The sequence below is a fragment of the Hyla sarda genome, chromosome 8 (assembly GCF_029499605.1).
Source record: "Hyla sarda isolate aHylSar1 chromosome 8, aHylSar1.hap1, whole genome shotgun sequence".
Classification (NCBI taxonomy): domain Eukaryota; kingdom Metazoa; phylum Chordata; class Amphibia; order Anura; family Hylidae; genus Hyla; species Hyla sarda.
In genome coordinates, this window is record NC_079196.1 from 41,815,588 (window position 1) to 41,837,813 (window position 22,226).

The window sequence follows — 22,226 nt, forward strand, 5'->3', positions numbered from 1 at the left end:
CCTGCTGTACTGCCTGCCGTTGAGGAAACCCTCCATTCTTTCCCGGTGTCCTCATCCCAGGGGAGGCAGTTACCGGACAAAAAAAAGGGGAGACCTAAGGGGGGGGGGGTACTGTTACGCCTAGCGCTCCGGGTCCCCGCTCCTCCCCGGAGCGCTCACGGCGCCTTTCTCCCTGCAGCGCCCCGGTCAGTCCCGCTGACCGGGAGCGCTGCACTGTCATGGCCGTCGGGGATGCGATTCGCACAGCGGGACGCGCCCGCTCACGAATCGCATCCCAGGTCACTTACCCGTCCCGGTCCCCTGCTGTCATGTGCTGGCGCGCGCGGCGCCGCTCTCTAGGGCGCGCGCGCCAGCTCTCTGAGACTTAAAGGGCCAGTGCACCAATGATTGGTGCCTGGCCCAATTAGCTTAATTGGCTTCCACCTGCTCCCTGGCTATATCTGATCTCCTCCCTTGCACTCCCTTGCCGGATCTTGTTGCCTTGTGCCAGTGAAAGCGTTGAGTGTGTCCAAAGCCTGTGTTACCTGAACTTCTGCTATCCATCTTGACTACGAACCTTGCCGTCTGCCCCGACCTTCTGCTACGTCTGACCTTGCCTCTGCCTAGTCCTTCTGTCCCACGCCTTCTCAGCAGTCAGCGAGGTTGAGCCATTGCTAGTGGATACGACCTGGTTGCTACTGCCGCAGCAAGACCATCCCGCTTTGCGGCGGGCTCTGGTGAAAACCAGTAGCCTCTTAGAACCGGTCCACTAGCACGGTCCACGCCAATCCCTCGCTGACACAGAGGATCCACTACCTGTAAGCCGAATCGTGACAGGGGAGAAGGTAACTCTGCCTGTACACATGGGGAAAGGGGGGGGTATAACTGCCTATACCAATGGGGAAGAGGGGGGTAACTCTGCCTATACCAATGGGGAAGAGGGGGGTAACTCTGCCTATACCAATGGGGAAGAGGGGGGGTTAATCTGCCTATACCTATGGGAAAAAAGGGGTTTAACTCTGCCTATACCTATGGGAAACGGGGGGAGTTTTTTTTTTTTTTTTTAACTCTGCCTATACCTACGGAGAAAGGGGGTGGGGGGACTCTGCTGCCTATACCTAAGGAGAAAGGGGGGTTAACTCTGTTCCTATACCTATTGGGAAGGGGGTTTAACTCTGCTGCCTATACCTACAGGGAAGGGGGGCTACCAACTTTATACCTGGATGCCTAACTACTTACCTACATACCCAGCTACCTAACTATGTACATACCTGGCCTTCACACATGGCTGCCTAACTACCTAGCTAGCCCCCTACCTACCTAACTTGTCACCTACCTACATATCTGGATTCCTGATCTACCTATCTGGTTACCTATTTACCTGGCTATCTACCTACCCGTTTACTGTGCAGGACACCAAGGAGGGCATTATTACAGTTTGTGGGCCTATAGATGGGCAGATTGTGTATAGGAGGGGAGGGCACTGGAAAAATGCAGAGTCTGACATGTTTTTCCTGCAGATGTTAAGAGATCCACATGGCGGTCTTATCCAGAAGAAGAAAAGGAAAGAGGACGCCGCTTATCAGAAAATACGTAATTGTGAGTCCCAAAATGTAACTGTAATCACTTATATGGTATACACATCCTGTGTACAGCTGTTATCTACCACCATATGGTCCTATAATCACAGATCCTTTATAGTATACTGGTCTGTGTATAGTGGTTTTATTCAGTACAGTATGGCGGTATTATCCAGTTATTGTGTGGTGGTATATATTTAATCCTTGTATACCAGTATTATTAGTCTTGGAAATTTACCTATGTTAAAGTGTTTCTTATATATATAAATTTTAGTTTATTGTGTGTGGGATTTAGGTGGAATAGGGGCGAGGCAGAAGATTGACGAGCTGCAGAGCCTAGTAGGGGCCCTTGCTTTTTTTTGGTCCGTGGGACCCGAGTGTTGTCAGTCCGCTCCTGGGAGGGGGTGTAATTAAGGGGGGGGGAGGAGGGGGTAAATAAATAAAGGGGGGAGGGAGGGGGTGTAATTAAGGGGGGGGTGCCAAACAAAGGATCCGCCCAGGATGCCAAATGCTCTAGGTACGCCCCTGACTGAGGGTGTCAGATGTCACTTGTGATGAAGTGGATGACCGTGTTAACCAATCGACAACGGCAGATGGGTTGCTGGTTGAGACACGACCACTAGCTGATAACGGGAGCTCAGGCCTCTCGCTACGACTCCTGCTGCCACTCGCCCCTAGTCTGCTGCGACCTCTGCCTGAAGGATTTAGGCCTCTGCCACTCCTCTGTGCATGTCCTGGCACTTCTCTGCCTGACATGCTTAGTGCGTATATGAGGGGAGTACAATACGTTCCACTACGCTTAAAACAGTATTTTTCTAGAACAGCAGCAGGTGTGCACTTTTGTCTGGCCTTTCACAGTATCTAGGCCCTTGACAGATTAACAAGAACAAAATAGTACACTACTTAGATGTAGATATGTGGTATGCACTGATGAGGGCACAAAATACTCTACAGTACACTTAAAAGAGTATCTGAGTACAACCCCAGCCGATGAGTACTTTTTCCTGGACTTTCACAGTATGTAGGCCCTTGACAGATTAACAGGTAAAAAATAGTACACTACTTAGATGTAAATATGCGGTATGTACTTATGAGGGCAGAAAAATGCGCTATAATGTGCCTAAAAACTGTAATTTTTGTAAAAAAAAAGCCAGTGATTACTTTTGTCTGTCCTTTCACAGTATGTAGCCCCTTGACAGATTAACAGGTACAAAATAGTACACTACTTAGGCCCCTTTCACACTACATAATTACTCCATTTTCGAAGTTCCATCATAAAATCGTCAGTAAAGCGGCAGTTACAAAATCTTATATGGCCGTTAGAAAATCCCATTATAGTCTATGGGATTTTTCTAATAGCCGTTTTAACCCGGTATAGCTAGCTATTAATAAAGGCCGCTATTTTGTCATGGAAGATAGTAACGGGAGAAAATTATATGCCAAAGAAAGTGACTGGGAGGTTAATGCCTGCAGCTGCAGTAAAAATCATTTTCAGTGAAAAAAAAACATGCTCTTTGTCCACAAGAATGCTGATGTGACTAGGAGGATGTTAAACACTGCTGGAATGCGCTTTTCTCTGCTGTAACATACACACACAGGCTGACCGTTCTATCTCTCTGCACTGTAATGAATGAAGTGACTGGCTGCTGATAGGCTGCATCTTGCATGTGATTCAGGGTCATCCCGCCTACTTCCCATTCCTGCCTTGCCTTCCCGCCTTCCCAGCGTCCCTTGCCCCATGTACTGAAATGTGGATCCGCCATTTTAGAAGCTGGAGCCTGCAATGCTGTAAAATGGAGTTTAATGAATTCGGGTTTGTCAGCTTCGATTTGCTCATCTCTATATGAGAACATATATAATGAACAGTTCTTGTTTGAATGGTACATTGGACCACTTCATTCAGACAAGTGCCCGAGTAAGGTTTTGTTTTTGCTGTGGGAATCCATACTCCTTCTACGTACTTAAAGTACATTGCTGCAGAGACAATCAAGACCAGAAGGCTGCTGACTATTGATCTTTCTTACATTCCTGAGTAGGTGTTGTACCTTGTATGCAACATTATCTGGTGAGCGACCACTTTACATACTTACCTTGTTGAATGGGTAGTCTGGTTTAGAAAAATGTACCCCCTAGCCAAAGGATACGGGATAAGGGTCTGATTGCTAAGGATCCAACCACTGGGACTCCTTTAATCTGCCTGATGCCCCAACTCTCCCCATGCACAGAGCTGTGTTAACTACTGTACAAAGTGATAGTCGAAACGCCCCCTCCATGCATCTCTATGGGAGAGCTGTAGATACATGAGTACAACGCTTCCTCTCTTCCACAGGGATGCACGGAGGGTGTGTGCTGACCCCTGCTTCATGCAGGAGGAAACCGGAGAACTGTGCAGGAGATCGCAAAGGGTCCTAGTGCTCTGATCCTCCACGATCGGACACTTATCCCCTATCCATTCAACCCGACTGTGCAAACCTTGTATCATATAAATACATGTGAAATATATGTGTTACGTATGGGCAGGGATAGAGATTCTCCAAATAAAACGGTATATGTGATGGCGCTCTCCTCCAGAGGATCGGTGTCTCAATTGGGGTGATTAACCAACCAAAAACGGACAAGATGCTCTAAATCATCCATTTCATTTCCAATTGGATTGCGTAGATTACTATGCTCCTGCCGCCAGTCAGATTATCTCTGTGATACTTAAAATCTTTTCCATGTACATGTGCAGACAAAAAGTGCAATAGAGAGACGTCAACCCCTACGTCTCTTTCAGACTTGCGTCCTTCTTCCGGGAGTGGGCAGGGAAAAGGTAAAATCCTGACTCACTCACTGTCCCTTCCTATTGAGTATCCACCCTAAATGATGGATCCACAACCACGAAGATGGTCCCTGCCTGTCTAAGTGCTGGGATGTCAAGTCGAAATAAAAAACTGCAAAATACCCAGTCACAGATCAGGAAATAGTCAGGAATACAAACAGTAAACACACACTAACAATACAGAGGGAGACAAACAAACTAACAGAGTCAACAAGCGGAAATCGGAGCCGAGAGAACGAGACAGATGCCGAATCTGAAAGCAAGGGGTTAATCCAGGAAACACAGGCAAAGTCAGAATACCAGATAGTAAAATATTATATTTGTAAATTACTTCTATATAAAAATCTTTGTCCTTCCAGTACTTATCAGCTGCTGTATGCTCCAGAGGAAGTTGTTTAGTTATTTTCTGTCTGACCACAGTGCTCTCTGCTGACACCTCTGTCCATGTCAGGAACTGCCCAGAGCAGGAGCAAATCCACATAGCAAATCTCTTCTGCTCTGGACAGTTCCTGACATGGACTGCGGTGTTAGCAGAGAGCACTGTGGTCAGACAGAAAAGAACTACACAACTTCCTTTGGAGCCTGTAGCTGCTGATAAGTACTGGAAGGGCAAAGTCTTTTTAATAGAAGTAATTTTCAAATCTGTTTAACTTTCTAGTACCAGTTGGTTTGAAAAAAAATATAGTTTTCTATCCGAGTACCCCTTTAAATTGGTAGCTGAACAGGTGTGGTCAAACAAGGTATCTGAATATCTAAAGAGATAGACCAAGGGATAGGTCAGGGTGTAACCACAGCAACACAAGCTAAGCCAGAACCTAAAAAGTTAACCCTTCAGACCCAAACATGGATGAGTCATTACAATATGCCAGCTCATATTTGGCATAGACTTTAGATTGTGACTCGTGGCCAAAAATTATTTAGAGGGTTGTGTCCCTTAATATTCTCTATTTGGTACATCTTACTATTAGTTTTCCATCACACTAACATATGAAATTCCATTCTTAGTAAATTCCCCCAATGTGTTTACTGATCTCTTATGTCAGCACAATTTCATCCCGGCATACTTGCAATGGAGATGAGATCTCCAGGCAAAAAAATTGTATAAATGGCAAAAATAACCGAACATTTCAACTTATCTCTGTCTAAGAAGATTAATGGTGCAACCGGATATATCAAGTGGTAACATTTGTACTCTGCAAGCAATTGTCACCGAATTAAGATACAAAACAATACATCACACGGAATATGAAAGTATTACTAATCAATCATATTACAGTGGATCTGTCAGATACACTTTAGCTGAGAATGGATCCTCTTATTAAATAAAGAACTGTTTGCTGTGCTGGCAAGAGATTTGTCATACCCCAGCTTATGCCAGGTTGGAACCTGCGGGGCTCGAGGAAATTAGCATTAGCAACATTAAGTGGCTGATAGCAGAGTGAGCCAATAAAAAATATTCATTGGAAAAGTTGAATAGTCCCAATCTCAAGGGAATTTAGGTTCAGAACATTCTGGGCTTACGGTTTGGAACTAGTGATGTTAACAAGCCCTCATGGTGACCTGAGACAGAGGTGTCAGCAGAGAGCACACAGAACTGTCCTGAGCAGGAGAAAATCCCCATAGCAAACCTATGTTGCTCTGGACAGTTCCTGACACAGACAGAGATGTCAGCAGAGAGCAATGTGGGCAGACAGACAATAAACTCAAAAAGAAAATAATGTCCTCTGTAGTATACAGCTGCTAACAAGTACTGGAAGGATTAAAGGGGTACTCCACTGGAAAATATTTTCTTTTAAATCACCTGGTGCCAGAAAGTTAAACAGATTTGTAAATTACCTCTGTTAAAAAATCCCAATCCTCCCAACTTATCAGCTACTGTATGCTCCACAGGAAGTTCTTTCCTTTTTGAATTTCCTTTCTGCCTGACCAGCTCTGCTGACACCTTTGTCCATGTCAGGAACTGTCCAGAGCAGGATAGGTTTGATATGGGGATTAGCTCCTACTCTGGACAGTTCTAAAATTGACAGAGGTGTCAGCAGAGAGTACTTGTGGTCAGGCAGAAAGGAAATGCAAAAAGAAAAGAACTTCCTGGGTATTATACACTGGAGTACTGGAGTACTTCCTGTGTATTTTGAGTACTGAAAGGATTGGGAATGTTTTAATGGAAGTAATTTGCAAATCTGTTTAACTTTCTGGCACCAGTTCATTTAAAAAAAAATGTTTTCTAGCAGAGTACTCCTTTAATCTCTTCAAAATCTTCAAATGACATCTCAAAAATCTCTTTTAATCTCTTCAATTGTGACGCCATATGGTCTCATGACCCTGCTTCCACCTCCAGACTCTGTCATTGTGTCACCCTATGGTCTTGTCATGCTGCTAGCACCTCCATGCTTTGTCATTGTGCTGCTCTGAGGCCTACATAGGCGGCCACCACCTCCAGATTGTGTCATTCTGCCACCATATGGTCTCCTCATGCTGCCACCACCTCCAGGCTGTGTAATTCTGCCACCATATGGTCTCCTTATGCTGCTGCCACCTCCAGGCTCTGTCATTGTGCTGCTATGTGATCTCCTTGTTATTTTGATTTTGTGGTAATCCAGTATTTTTTCAAAGTAACCACTTGGGGCACCCGGGACACTCAATCATGAGCATGGGGGTGGCTGGGGGGAGAGTGCTGAGAGGCAGGGGCTGGGACAGGGGGTAGCTCACCTCACAGCGGCCTGCCAGCTTGATTTTAAGATACAAATACAAGCTTTTTCAAAGTTTACACTGCAGCAATTACACAATATTGGAGCTGGAATTACTGCAGCTGCTGGCACCAGAATTGCCCTCCAATGGGTCCTCAAAAAAGGATTTAAAGTTTACTCATTCCAATTACCAGGCTCTGTCATTGTGCCGCCATGTGAACTCCTCATGCTACTGGCTAATTAAACTTGTTGATCTCTTCAAAATCTTCAATTGACATTTACAAAATCTCTTTAATCTCTTCAATTGTGATGCCATATGGTCTTCCGACCCTGCTGCCACATCCAGACTCATTTAGCGACACCTTTAATCTGCAAGTCATACTGAATAAAAATATTATTTCACTACCCCAGCACACTCCCTATGCGTGTTACGGCAGGGCAAAGTGTTCTACACCCCTATTGAGGCTCTCTGTAGCCCAGAAATAGACATTTTAAATAGAAAATCGCCGCAAATAAATTTTCCAAAATTTTGCTAATCTCTAGTTAACACTAAGGCAATAAAGGTAGTCTGTCAGACTGTTAAGGCCGACACGAGAGACTGCTGCAATGGTGCTTAGCCATAGCAAGATAAACTTTGTTCAATCAGTAAAAGATGAAAGATGGCGCTCACTGCTAGTGAATGTTTCATTATTTTGTTTGTTTCAAACAGGCGGGGGCATCAGAGCAGCTGGGAGTACATCTCTTTTGTGCATATGCACTTCCTCAGATCAAATTAGTGAGTACAGTGGTCCCTCAACATACGATGGTAATTTGTTCCAAACGACCCATCGTTTGTCGAATCCATCGTATGTTGAGGGATCCGTGCAATGTAAAGTATAGGAAGCTGTACTCACCTGTCCCCTTCGCTCCGGACCAGGTCCTCACCGCTCCCGATGCTGTCCCAGGGGCTCCCGATGCTGTCCCGCTGCTCCGGTGTCTTCTTCGCGATCCTCCGGTGTCTTGCGCATCTTCTGCAGGGTCCGGGCCTTGCTTTCTGGTGATGTTATTACGCTGTTGCGCCTGCGCGGCGTGCGTAGTGACGTAATAACGCCGCCGGAAAGCAAGGCCCGGACCCTGGAGAAGATGCAGAAGACGCCAGAGGATCGCAAAGTGGACCCGGAGCAGCGGGAATAGGTAAGCGAACCTGCCAGGGATGCTTAAACTGCTATCCGACAGCAGCTTAAGCATTTTGCGCTGTCGGATAGCAGTTAATGCGATGGCCCCGACATATAAAAGCATCGTATGTCTGAGAGGCCATCGTATGTCGATTTTATCATATGTCGGGGCCATCGTAGGTCGGGGGGTTACTGTACAACCCTCCTTCATCCATAACCCAACTGGAAATGCAATCAAACAATACAAACAAAATACATGTTAAAAGCATAGTATTCAAAGGCAAATACCATGGCCCTGTAATACTTCAGTTATAGGAACAAACTCAAAACGTTCCAATCATTTAATCCAACAGGACCCAATGCATTAAGTTTGAGGATCCAGCATGCCTCTTTTTGAAGTAAGGTCTTATGTCACTCACCTGCCTATTTTAAGTCGTTAAAGGAGTACTCTACCCCCTATACAGCTTATCCCCTATCCAAAGGATAGGGAATAAGATGTCTGATCGCGGAGGTCCAACCGCTAGGACCCTGCAATCTCTGGCACAGCACCCTAGTGATCAGGTGCACGGAGCAAACACCGCTCCATGACGGATGACGGGCAACCACAGCCGTCACGCCCCTTCTATTCATGTTGGCATTGTGTCACGAACATGGAAGCAGCTCTAAGCTCCTGTGTTCAGAATGCTGCGGCGCCTGGCCCGGAGATCACGGGGGGTTCTAGCGGTCGGACCCCCCCCCCACCCCCACAATCAGACATCTTATCCCCTATCCCCAGGGCTGGTCACCACTGAACAAAAATGCTTTCTGATATGGACAAACTTTGGGGAAGATTTATCAAATACTGTCCAGAGGAAAAGTTGCTGAGTTGCCCATAGCAACCAATCAGATTGCTTCTTTCATTTTTGAAAAGGCCTCTGAAAAATGAAAGAAACAATCTGATTGGTTGCTATGGGCAACTCAGCAACTTTTCCTCTGGACAGGTTTTGATAAATCTTCCCCAAAGAGCTGGCAGATCGTTTTGCCCACATAGAAAAAGCTATACAGGCAAATGAGAACATAGGGGGAGATTTATCAAAACCTGTAGAGGAAAAGTGGTGCAGTTGCCCATAGCAACCAATCAGATAGCACCTTTATTTTTCACAGGTCTCTTTAAAAATGAAAGAAGCAATCTGATTGGTTGCTATGGGCAACTGCACCACTCTTCCTCTGCACAGTTTTTGATAAAATCTCCCCCATAGACTACATAAGTAGCCCCACACATTAATGTTGTTTACCAGTCTGGGTGAAACCATTTAGTTTAAGAATTTTATTATTTAAGGTTACAGTCACATAATGAGCATTTTTTACACGGATGATTGCCGCTTGGGGGGAAAACATGACAGACATTGTTTAGATTCCATATCTCTCTTGGTATTGATTTTTTATTTATTACCTATAGCTATGTTCTTCCTATAGGAAATGAGTGGTTTACGGCATTACATTTCTTTTAACTTGGAATACACTTCCAGAATATACCAACACCGGTGTACTGCTGCTATAAGATCTATTGATTTTTTGGGCTTGTGCATATGCTGCATCAATTCTGTTACCTACGTACCATCAAGAGCTTGTGGGGCATAAGAATCATGTTCACTATTTATTCTTTTAACCCATAGGAATTGAGAGTATGGGATCTCTTCCAGTGAAGAAATAATTTTTTTTGGCTATGCTCTTCCTGCTCTTCCTGTTGGCCCCTTTCAAGACATATTTTGACATCAAGGAAATCAAGTGAGGTCGGGCTGTACACATGAGTGAATTCATATAATCTGTATTATTGTCATTGAGATATATATGTGACTGGACAGTAGGAGACTAAAACAAACACCTGAGCATGTAATGTGGTGGCGGGGTGTGTGTGGTGCAGGGCAGATGTTGTTACCCTAGGGGCAGATGGCATTAACCCCTTGTATTCGTGACACCAGGGCGTGGTTTAGCCTATAACCACCGGAGGTATACTGCTGGATGCTGGGGTAGGCACGGGGGCAATAAAGACTCAGATGCCAAGTTACGGACAACGGTAGCTTTACTGAGGGTAGACAGATGGTAAATCTATACAGTTCAGCCAGGGCCCAAGGAGGTGACCAGTGACTCAGAAACCTTAAGGGCTTGCTGGGACTTGTAGTAGGACTGGACAGTTGAATGCAGACCACGCTGACTTGATAGATGACAGGGACTGACTTGACTCATAAAGCTGTGACTTTATCTTACTTGACTTGATGGCGGCTGCAGGACTGGACTTTGAGGTCTCCAACACTCTGGACACACACACTAGGTGACTGCACTGGACCTCAGCAGAAGAGAGAGAAGCTCCACCCAGGGCTTATATGGGGGAGACTAGCAGGGAGCCCTTAGGTCACTCTTGGGATCACCTGGTCACTGGTACCTCCTGGGTAACAATCACATGACATATCACATGGTATAACTCTTAAAGCAACATTACATTTTATAACACTTTACATGGTAAAACATATTTACAATGAGGTAACAAGTGCAGGGGGCCTTTGGGAGACTGAAGGAGGCTGCCCGACAGGACAGCAGGAGCACGAGGTAACACCTCCCGTACTGGGCCTCCGCATAATAATTTTCATCTTACAACTAAGGAATGGCACAAGAGGCATTATAGAGATGAACAGTTTCTATATAGAAATAACTTGCTAAAATATCAGGCCTTAAAGGGGTACTCCGCCCCTAGACATCTTATCCCCTATCCACAGGATAGGGGGATAAGATGTCTGATCGGGGGGGTCCCACCACAGGGGACCCCCACGATCTCCCTGTTGCACCCGGCATTCGTTTAGAGCATTGGGTGCAGCGCCGGAGGCTCATGACATCACGGCCACGCCCCCTCAATGCCATCACGCCCTCTCCCATAGACTTGCATTGAGGGGGAATGGCTGTGATGTCACGAGCCTCCGCCCCGCATCACTAGCCATCCAGCACCGAGAGCAGTTCTCTCCGTGTACCGAATGTCTGGGGTGCCCAGTAGCAGGACCCCTGCGATCAGACATCTTATCCCCTATGCTAAAACAGTAGTAGAGCCTACACCAAAGTCTAAACTGTTATAGAGTAGTGTATCCTGAGTATGAGGAGGGACAAGCCAGGGCAGAAACCCTGTAAGCCTCTGAGCCAGCAAACTTTTAAACACAGTTAAAGAGGTACCCCACCCCTAGACATCTCATCCTCTATTCAAAGGATGAGGGATAAAATGTCTGATCACGGGGGTCCTGCCGCTAGGGACCCCCGCGATTTTGGCTGCGGCACCCCTGACATCAGCTGCACGGAGCGAACTTTGCTCTGTGCTGGATGACTGGCGATGCGGGCGGAGGCTTGTGATGTCATGGTTCGCCATGCCCCCTCAATGCAAGTCTATGGGACATAGCATTGCATTGAGGGGGCGTAGCCTTGACATCACGAGCCTCCAGCTGACACTCTAAATGAATGGTGCAGCAGGGAGGTTGCGGGGGGTCCCTAGCGGAAGGACCCCTGCGATCAGACATTTTATCCCCTATCCTTTGGATAGGGGATAAGATGTCTAGGGGCAGAGTACCCCTTTAAAATTCAGTCTGTGGACTGTTTTTTTGGATACAAGTAAATAATGTAATTCCACAAACCAAACATAATGGGGGAATGCTGTGGTAGGGAGTAGCCTATCTTGGACCCGTAGCAGTACAGAAAGTTTGGGCAAAAGCATTAGCTAGCTAGGGGTACAACATGTCCTTACTCCTGGACTTTACAAGCCACTGCAACAGTTCCTCTAGTCTGATGGTCAAGAGAAACCAACAAGTTGTCTACTTCTTCTGGAAACTGTAACCAATATGCTTGTGCAAAATAACAGTAACCGCTCAGTGTGTTGTGCCCCTTTGTGAGCAAAGAGAGGTTTCCTGTTGTGCAGGGGATAAGATGTCTAGGGGCACAGTACCCCTTTAAATTAACAATGTCAAAAGTTCTACAGTCGCAGCACCAAGAACGGAGGCTCTGGTCAGTTCAAATCTGTAAATTTGTTGGTTCACCAAAGTGCGACTTAAACGTTGCAGTTTGGGGTACCAATAAATGTACAGATTTGAATTTAACGGGGCCTCTGTTTTTGGTGCTACAACTTTTGACATTGTTACTGTATACAGCAGTGGTCTTCAACCTGCGGACCTCCAGATGTTGCAAAACTACAACTCCCAGCATGCCCGGACAGCCAACGGCTGTCCGGGCATGCTGGGAGTTGTAGTTTTGCAACATCTGGAGGTCCGCAGGTTGGAGACCACTGGTATACAGTATGAGAAGACAATCATATGCTGTCTGAATATGTAAACTGTGCAACTATCATAATGTCATTGGCCTTCTCCAACACCCAAGTGTGCAACTGCAACCTCATTTGCAATATCAACTTCAATTGATATGACACCTACACCCATGTATCTGGACTCCTATTCATCATCGATATAGACTTTACACATCAGCCAAATCTTCTCCTAACAAAGCTTAGTGGGGACTAGGAGGATATACACTTCAATAGAATGTAATGTTGCAACAACGGATTAAAACATTAAAGGGGTTATCCAGGAAAAAAAAAGTTTTGTTATATATCAACTGGCTCCAGAAAGTTCAACAGATTTGTAAATGACTTCTCATAAAAAATCTTAATCCTTTCAGTACTTATGAGGTGATGAAGTTGAGTTGTTCTTTTCTGTCTAAGTGCTCTCTGATGACACGTGTATCGGGAACTGTCCAGTTTAGAAGCAAATCCCCATAGCAAACCTCTTCTACTCTGTGCAGTTCCCGAGACAGAAAACAACAACTCAACTTCAGCAGCTGATAATTATTGAAAGGATTAAGATTTTTTAATAGAAGTAATTTACAAATTCGTTTACAACGAGGCCGGATGAAGCGCATTCCTATGCGTGAAACCGCCGGCAGTCGCCTCTGAGCGCTCCACTGTCCATGTCGTCCGTGTTCGAGCTGTGACCCGAGATGGGAGCAGGATTACCTGGACTGAAGCGGTGAGTGCAGGGCACCTTTGTTCTTTGCTTACTATAATTTACAAATCTGTTTAACTTTCCAGAGCCGGTTGATATATATATATATATAAAGTTTTTTTCCTGGAATACCCCGTTAATCTTATAGTCCCCCTTCCTAAACAGCTCCATGCTCTCTTCTGGGCCGGTTCACTCTTCACATCCCTAGACAGTGCCTAGGGATCCAACCTTTGGATGAACCATCATGAGATTATGGGGTTACATGAGAGAACTGATACTTCACATTAACATGGTGTTAACATAATATAGATGCTGTGCTAGAAATTGTTACAATTGAACACAGTTTGTGATATATAATTTACAATTAGGCTGCCATAACTGTCAGCGCAGGCAGCTTATCACTGAACGGATGGATAATAGTCATAATGTATCATTACAATGAAACTAAGAATAGTAAAATGAATATTAAGAAATCTAAATTGAAATATTGTTACATGAGAGCTGTAATTATCACATTTCCTCCTCACATAATATCCCCATTCTTTACTCACTGCAGAAGATTATCTGCTGGAAACGCTCGCCTGGGGTTATATGGAAACCGTGCTGTATGGGCAAAGTATTGGCAGGTGTGCCGGGTCCCTTAAATACTGTGCATCAGCAACATGGGATAGGAAATGTGGAGTCATTTGAAAACAGGCTGTTTTGACTTCAGGTGAGTTTGCAAGTGTTATTATTTATGTACTATGTTATACTGCAATTCTGTACAGATAGTGGGCTCAGTATTGTCTTAGCCAAGGCCTGGTTGAGAGGCATAGTAGGAAGCTGCCAGATAAACACTTTAATGTATCAAGAGATCAAGCAAAAATATAGAAATGACTAATCCATACACAGTTAAAACATTGCACTTAACCCATTAAGCACACAGGGCGTACAGGTACGCCCTGACAGCCTGGTACTGGGAAATTCAGTTCCTGCTGCGCGCCGGGCGGAGACCAGACCAGGATGTCTGTTGAAATCATTCAGCAGGCATGCCATGACAATGCCTGGGGGGTCCTATGTATGTGATCGCCAGAGACCGCCAGTGAATTCACACTGGCGATCTGTGACGATTCTGGTCATATGGGTCACGTGTGAACCAATGAATCAGAATTAGAAGGTGATCGGCGGGGTACTATACACCGCCAATCAGCTCCTGTAGCTGGGGGGAGGTGGTGATCCCATCACCTCCCCCAGGAGCGCTGCTATTGGTTGGACGATCCGATAGCAGCAATCAGCTCTGCTCGCTTACCGAGCTCAGTCAGCGGGCAGAGCTGAGAGAAGAAGCCAGGGACCCCCCCCCCCCCCCCCCGGGCCCTATTAGGGTTTCAGGGCACTGCGTTTGGACCCTTTTTTTGGGGGGGGGCCTCAGCATTTTTTTTTTTTATAACGGTGTGTGACTTACAATCACACACCATTATATAACGTTTGCACCAAACACATACACTGCACACTTGCCCATCCCCCCATACATGTCCCACTGTAGAAAAAAGGTGATGGCCTGCCGGGCATTATTTGGAGGAGGAGGCACATGCTTTACTTGCCTCTGACTCAGAATCTGCCACTGAGGACAAGGAAGATCATACTTTTCTGTGTTCTTCCTCATCATCTAGCACTGATGATGAGCCCCCAAAAGGCAGCAGAGACGCCACAGACCCCCCATGATTGTGACCCAGTGGCCAACACTAGTACGAGTGTCCATGCCGCTCGTAATAGAAGTCCTACCCCCCAGACAAGCGTACCGGCGCCCCCTTCCAGTAAACCTCTCTGGAGAGCCCCAGAGGGTTATCAGCCACAGATTCCTGAGTTTTGTTGTCGACTCAAGAATCCGGATTGACATGGCTGGATACACTGAAATTGACTATTTTAGTCATTTTTTCAGTGACAGCTTTGTCAATCTAATGGTGGAACAGACGAATCTGTATGCCCCACAGTTCGTTGCCCACCACCCAGATTCGTTTTTGGCTAGGTCAAATGAATGGTACGCCTTCATTGCAGCTGAAATGAGGACATTTTGGGGCCTCGTGATGCATATGGGCCTATTCAAAAAACCCAGGGTCAGGCAGTACTGGAATGGGGCCCTCCTCTACCAGACCCCACTTTACAGTATGGCCATGACATGGAAGCGGTTCAAGGCCATTCGGAAATGCCTGCATTACACCTATGCCCAAGAGTGAGTCCCGTGCCCTTACCCATGAAAACCTGTTGCTGGTCAGGTATAAGGATAAGAGGGATGTCCTTATGCTGACCACAATTCATGGTAACGGCAGCTCACCTGTCCCTGTGCGAGGTACCACAACACCGGTCCTCAAGCCCGATTGTATTCTGGACTACAATCAGTATATGGGGGGAGTTGATCTCTCTGATCAAATCCTCAAGCCATACATGGCCATGTGGAAAACAAGGGTATGGTACAAAAAAGTTGCGGTCTACTTGGTACAGGTTGCCATGTACAACTCTTTTGTACTGTCCCAGAACGCTGGCAACACAGGGACATTCCTCCAGTTCCAAGAAGAAGTCCTAAAGTCCTGATCTTTGGTGACCGGGAAAGAGCAGGCTGGAGTTCCCAAGAAACTGAAAATATAGGTGCCAGGATCGTCCCTGGTCAACCCTTTCCAAGTGAGGTCCCCTACAATGGAAAGAAGGGATGATCACAGAAAAAATGCAGAGTGTTTCACAAGAGGGGCATACTGAAGGACACCACCTATCAATGTGACACTTGCCCCGATCATCCGAGCCTCTGCATTAAAAACTGCTTCAGGGAGTATTACACTTTCATGCGGTACAAAATTTTCCCTTTTCACTTTAATTTCTCATAATTTGACCCCAGTGTACCAAGTCCAGATTACATTCCAAGTTTCAACCCCATAAACCACTAAATTGCCCTGGTAAGACCTCTGGGGGTATTTTTTCCAAAAATGGGTCGTGGGTCAGTAAGTCATTAGCATCGGGGACTTTTTTATGTTGCCTCAAATCTCTCCACCTGAGCGAGGTGCACATTTGAGGCAACAGGTTAGGGACGGCCACACACATCACATTCCCAGAATGATGATTCAGAGCATAGGGTTTGGGGCAGGCATATTTTTTAGTTTTGGCTATGTTCTGGGTCATCATTCTGGGAACATAACCTATTTTGTCATTTTAAGGCCCACTGTACCCCACTTTACTAACTCAGTGTACCCCACGTAACGCTCCTTGAGGGGGGGTCCAGCTGTTCTTGCTCCATAGTAGCTCAGTAAATGCTCACGGCCCCTGACTGCGCTTTTGCTCTTCCGAGACCTGGTGTGCACCCGCAGAGCAGTTTATGTCCTAATATGAGATATTTCCTTACTCCAAAGAAATGTATTTACAAATTTACGGTGACATTTTCTCCTATTACCACTTGAGAAAATTTAAAATTTGGGTTAACCCCAGCATTTTTGTGTAAAAAATCAAATTTTTCCTTTTCACATCCCAATTTTATGAACATTTATCAAACACCTGTGGGGTGTAAATGCTCACTGTACTGCTTGTTACATGCCTTGAGGGGTGTAGTTTCCAAATTAGTATGCCATGTGGGTTTATCTATTTTTTTTTTTTTTTGCTGTCCTGGCACCATAGGGGCTTCCTAAATGTGACATGCCCCCCAAAAAACACTTCAGCAAAATTTGCTTTCCAAAAAGCCAAATGTGATTCCTTCTCTTCTGAGCATTGTAGTGCGCCCACAGTGCACTTGATGTCCACACATGGGGTATTTCCATACTCAGAAAAGATGGGGTTACAAATTTTTGGGGGCATTTTCTCCTATTACCCCTTGTAAAAAATTTCAAATTTGGGGGACAACCAGCATTTTAGTGAAAAAAAAATTCATTTACACATCCGACTTCAAAGAAAACACCTGTGGGGTGTTAAGGCTGTACCCCCTGTTACGTTCCTTGAGGGGTGTAGTTTCCAAAATTGTATGCCATTTTGTTGTTTTTTTGCTGTTATGGCACCAAAGAGGCTTCCTAAATGTGACATGCCCCCCAAAAATCATTTCAGAAAAACTCACTCTCCAAAATCCCATTGCCGCTCCTTCCCTTCTGAGCCCTCTACTGCACCCGCAGAACACTTTACATCTACATATGAGGTATTTCCTTACTCGATGAGAAATTGGGTTACTAATTTTTGGGGTCTTTTTCTCCTTTAACCCCTTGTAAAATTTCAAAAACTGGGTCTACAAGAACATGCGCGTGTAAAAAATGAAGATTTTAAATTTTCTCCTTCACTTTGCTGTTATTCCTGTAAAAAAAAAAATGTTTTCCAGTGGAGTACCCCTTTAAGATGAAAATGGGCTGTGTCCTTAAGGGGTTCAATGACTGGGGGGAGGAGTAGAGCACAAAATTCTTACACAAGGCTTGCCAGCCTGGTTTTTGTGGATGCAACCTGGGTTCAAACTGAAGGCTGCAGTCTAAGGAATTTGCCAGGTTTTGACTCTTTAACCTTTTAAAGGGATCTGGACTTGGCTATCTGGAATCCTCAGGTTGCTTGGTCTTCTTTAGCAACAGCTGATGCTACCAAAGCATAACAATTAAGCAGAAGACAAATAGAGTAGTCAACAAGGCCAAGGTTGGGACAGGCAGAGTTCTCTCGAAATAGTAAAGTAAAGTCAGAAGATGAGGACAGGCAGTAAACAGACTGTCAGATGTGGTTAGGATAAAAGTTGGGCTTAGAAAGTCGATAGATGGAACAGAAGAACAGCTTTGCACCTGCTAACTCTAGAAACCTTATTGCTCCAGCAGGAAGAAAAGGGGACTTAAATGGTGTGACAAAATGCTGCCTGGGGAAGAAGAACTTTGGCGTGCACTGGCCTCTTTAAGAGGTACTCCGTCCCTAGACATCTTATCCCCTATCCTATGGATAGGGGATAAGATGTCAGATCGCCGGGGTCCTGCCGCTGGGGACCCCTGCAATATAGCAAGCAGCACCCACCTGTAACTGCTTCCAGAAGCCCTGGAGGTTCTCTGGCTAATTTCTCCCGACCAGGGGGACGGAAGATCGTGATGTCACGACTCCGCCCCCGTGTGACATCACCCCCCTCAATGGAAGTCTATGGGAGGGGGCGTCACAGGTGGGTGCTGCTTGCTATATTGCGGGGGTCCCCAGTGGCGGGACCCCGGCGATCTGACATCTTATCCCCTATCCTTTGGATAGGGGATAAGATGACTAGGGGCGGAGTACCCCTTTAAGAGATCAAAAGTTGGTGTACATATAATGCAGCGCTAGTGGTTCCATCAAATGACAGCGGTGTTGGGCAGAAGGCCATGTGGGGAGGCCTGGCGCAGCATGTCCATGTAGAGAGGGCAGAAGCTGTGAAGGCGGGGAGACCTCAGAGAGGAGTATAGTAGCCATGGTGGTGAGTGAGTGTGAAAAAACGTCTTTTCCAAGAGTCACTCCTGGACAAAGCCCATTGGCGAAACATGTTGAAGGAGTGGTAGGTCTGTACTATACACTAAATGTACCCAGGGGAATTTGTTTCCCCTGCCATGTATACAATTTTTCTTCTACACTTGCACATTTTACCCAATTATTTATTTACTATGCATTTCTGTTACATTGTGGCCTTTGGTACATGCATATGGGCCTATAGATTATGTGCCCTGGAGAACTTCTCTCCCCAGTACCCCCTCTTTTTTTCCTTCTATACCCTTTGCTTTTTGTTTTTATCATTGATACATAATAAAGATTATATTTTTAGTGTATGTATCTCAGTGTTTTTTTTTCATATAGAGGCATTATTGCCAAAGGCTGTTTAATGAAAAAGGCATTGTTTAATGCTTAATGCAATATTTACTATAATACACCCTAGAGAGCTACTGTGGCACCCCATTTTATGCTAAACTACACGCACTTGCTTTAAAGTGGCACAGCCGTCTTAAAACAGAAAAAGTCTAAACGTTTTTGCACAAACCAGGGGTTATGCAAAAAATCTGCCACTTTGTCAAGCCTGGTGCCAGTAGTGTTGCCTTTCTAAATGACTCTCATGGTTTTCTAGAAAAGATGAGTTTTGTTTCCCATCTTTAAAGGGGGTTATCCAGGAATTGAAAAACAGAGATCATTTCGTTCAAAGACCACTCCCTGTCAGTCTTCAGGTTTGCTGTGGTTCTGCAGCTCAGTTCCATTGAAGTGAAGTAAAACCACACCCAACCTGGAGACAGACAGGGAGTGGTCTGTGAAAGAAATTAGGTCTGTTTTATTTTTATTCCTTGATAACCCCTTCAAAAGCTGCGTTGTTGAAAGTAATAAACTTGCGGTGTGGTGCTTCAATTCATTCTGAGATTTTATGCCTAGAAAGGGGAAGAGAAAGCTGGGAGTTGTAGTTTTGCAATAGCTAGAGGCACCCTGGTTGAGAAACACTGCATAGCACAACCTTTAAAGGAGTACTCCAGAGGGGGGGAAAGTCAAATCAACTGGTTCCAGAAAGTTAAACAAATTTGTGAATGACTTCAATTAAAAAATCTTAATCCTTTTAGTACTTATCAGCTGCTGTATCCTCCATAGGAAGTTGTGTATTCTTTCCAGTTTGACCACAGTGCTCTCTGCTGCTACCTCTGTCTGTGTCAGGAAGTGTCCGGAGCAGGAGAGGTACCCTATGAGGATTTTCTCAGGACAGTTCTTGATACAGACAGAGGTGTCAGCAGAGAGCACTGTGGTCCGACTTGCAAAGAACTACACAACTTCCTCTGTAGTACCGTATATACTCGAGTATAAGCCGAGTTTTTCAGCACAATTTTTCGTGCTGAAAACGCCCCCCTCTCGGCTTATACTCGAGTGAACTTTCCACCTGTCAATCCCTTCTCAGTGGTCTTCAACCTGCGGACCTCCAGATGTTGCAAAACTACAACTTCCAGCATGCCTGGCCATCGGCTGTACGGGCATGCTGGGAGTTGTAGTTTCGAAACCTCTGGAGGTCCGCAGGTTGAAGACCACTGTGGCCTTCGTCATCATCCAGACCCCCCTTTAGTTTTCTACTCACCTCCCCTCGGTGGGAAGGAAGGGTGAGCTGGTACGGGCCATCTATGCTGCAGGGACCGTCCGGTGGGGAGGGTTAATCGTTCCGGGCTGTCCATTTTCACCCGGGGGGCCCTCTTCTCCACGCTCTGGGCCTGTCCCGGACTAGTGACGTTGCCTTGACGATGACGCACAGGGACGCGCATGAATGTCCCTGTGCGTCGTCGTCAAGGCAACGTCACTAGTGATGGCGGTGATGATGAAGGGGGGGATGATGACGGGGGTCTGGATGATGACATGGGGGTGATGATGTATTTCCCACCCTAGGCTTATAGTCAAGTCAATAACTTTCCCTGGGTTTTTTGGGGTGAATTTGGGGGCCTCAGCTTATATTCAGGTCAGCTTATACTCGAGTATATATGGTATACAGTAGCTGATAAGTACTCTATATTTTTATATAGAGATTATTTACAAATCTGTTTAACTTTCTGGCACCAGTTGATTTGAAAACTTTTTTTTTTCCTTTAGAGTACCCCTTTAAAGGTTAGGAGACACCATAGATATGGTGGTGGGCTTAAGCCACTATACTACACAATGGAGTGCCCTTCTATTTTTTGTTTCCTCCTAATATTTTGTTGGAAGAAAACCAATGTATAACCCTTTTCTACTGAAAGCTCTTATCTTTCTGTCTGTCTTTCTATCTATCTATCTGTCTGTCTTTCTATCTATCTATCTATCTTTCTCATATCTATCTATCTATCTATCTATCTGTCTATCTATCTATCTTTCTCATATCTATCTATCTGTCTGTCTGTCTTTCTATCTATCTATCTATCTATCTCATATCTATCTATCTCTCTCTCTCTCTCATATCTATCTATCTCATATCTATCTATCTATCTATCTCATATCTATCTATCTATCTCATATCTATCTATCTATCTGCCTGTCTTTCTATCTATCTTTCTCATATCTATCTATCTATCTATCTCATATCTATCTTAATCTATCTCAATCTATCTATCTCAATCTATCTATCTATCTCATATCTATCTATCTTCTATCTCATATCTATCTATCTCATATCTAGCTATCTATCTATCTCCCATCTATCTATCTATCTGTCCCATATCTATCTATCTATCCCATATCTATCTATCTATCTATCTCATATCTATCTATCTATCTATCTGATATCTATCTATATCATATCTATCTATCTCATACCTATCTATCTATCTCATACCTATCTATCTCATATCTATCTATCTCTCATATCTATCTCATATCTATCTATAAAATGAATAATGCCGAATTCAAATTGTAAACAAAATATTGTTTTATTTCCTTTGTGATATTTCCCAGATCATCCGGTTAGAAAAGATGCTGATGAGGGAACAGAAGCCTCTTCTCCTCGTGCTCACATCCCAGTTGTTACGCCGAGCGCTCCGGGTCCCCGTTCCTCCCCGGAGCGCTCACCTCATCTTCGTTGTTGCAGCGCCCCGGTCAGATCCACTGACCGGGTGCGCTGCGGTCCCGCCTTCAGCCGGGGTGCGATTCGCGATGCGGGTAGCGCCCGCTCGCGATGCGCACCCCGGTCCCCGTACCTGACTCGCTCTCCCTCGGTCCTGTCCCGGCGCGCGCGGCCCCGCTCCCTAGGGCGCGCGCGCGCCGGGTCTCTGCGATTTAAAGGGCCAGTGCACCAATGATGGTGCCTGGCCCAATCTTCCCAATTAGCTTAATTAGTTTCCACCTGTGCACTCCCTACTTATACCTCACTTCCCCTGCACTCCCTGGCCGGATCTTGTTGCACTTGTGCCTAGTGAAAGCATTCCCTTGTCTGTTCCTAGTCCGTGTTCCTGACCTCCTGCCGTTGCCCCTGACTACGATCCTTGCCGCCTGCCCCCGACCTTCTGCTACGTCCGACCTTGCTTCTGCCTACTCCATTGTACCGCGCCTATCTTCAGCATCTTCAGCAGCCAGAGAGGTGAGCC

At 45.5% G+C, this 22,226-nt stretch overlaps 1 long non-coding RNA gene across 2 annotated transcripts; it reads left to right on the forward strand.

Moving 5' to 3' along the window:
- The first annotated feature begins 9,550 nt into the window (after window positions 1-9,550).
- On the forward strand, window positions 9,551-21,664 carry LOC130284888 (uncharacterized). 2 transcript variants are annotated; one of them, XR_008847180.1, is made up of 3 exons: window positions 9,551-9,631; window positions 13,784-13,939; window positions 21,598-21,664. It is a non-coding gene; the product is annotated as an uncharacterized LOC130284888 (long non-coding RNA). The 2 variants fall into 2 exon arrangements; XR_008847179.1 differs by lacking the exon at window positions 9,551-9,631 and adding an exon at window positions 9,856-9,988.
- Window positions 21,665-22,226: the final 562 nt, after the last annotated feature.